The following is a 731-nucleotide window of genomic DNA, read 5'->3' on the forward strand; positions in this document are numbered from 1 at the left end:
ATGAACTAAAACTGCAGAAGAATTGGGACAAGGTAAACATAACTATTGGAATTTGGATGAGAAATCAGGACTAAACTACTCGGCCTCTTCAGAGTGTCCTAGGGTAATTATTATGTTTTGTCAGAACCTTGGTTTTAAATGGCCTATATGATGTGCAATATGCACAGACACCAGATAGATACTCTATGTAACAGAAGTCCAAGCCCTGAGAAGGGCTGTGGTTATATCCTGACTTTTGAAATTTAAATTAGATGATGTGTCTAATAAAATTAAAAGATTCAGTACCATTAATGTAAGTGGGATTAATTGAATGTAATAAATTAAAACTATATAATTTATAAATTATAAATTAGTTATGATTAAGATTTTCAGAATTGGGCTCAAAGTTTGACAGAACTTCTACGCAGTTCTTCATGCTGTAGTATATGGAACTATCAAAGGGAAAAATGTGATACTTTCATATAAAATAATTAAAATATAGTCTGACATAACTAGATTTAGAAATGATTTAAAGGAATAGATTCACAACTTTTTTATTCCATGCCTTCTTTGGACTTGTACAGTATTATGTATGCATAATGTATTTACATTTATTATGACTGTTCATACCATTATTCTTAATTTGCATCTCTGCTACTTGATGACTGTGCTTGATTGGTACAGTATGACAACAGGTAATGGATACAATAGCAGTAAAACAGTCATCATCACTGCTGGGACTAGAACCCTCC

This window comes from Gavialis gangeticus, unplaced genomic scaffold, assembly GCF_001723915.1.
Source record: "Gavialis gangeticus isolate Ggan-Ray unplaced genomic scaffold, GavGan_comp1, whole genome shotgun sequence".
Classification (NCBI taxonomy): Eukaryota; Metazoa; Chordata; order Crocodylia; family Gavialidae; genus Gavialis; species Gavialis gangeticus.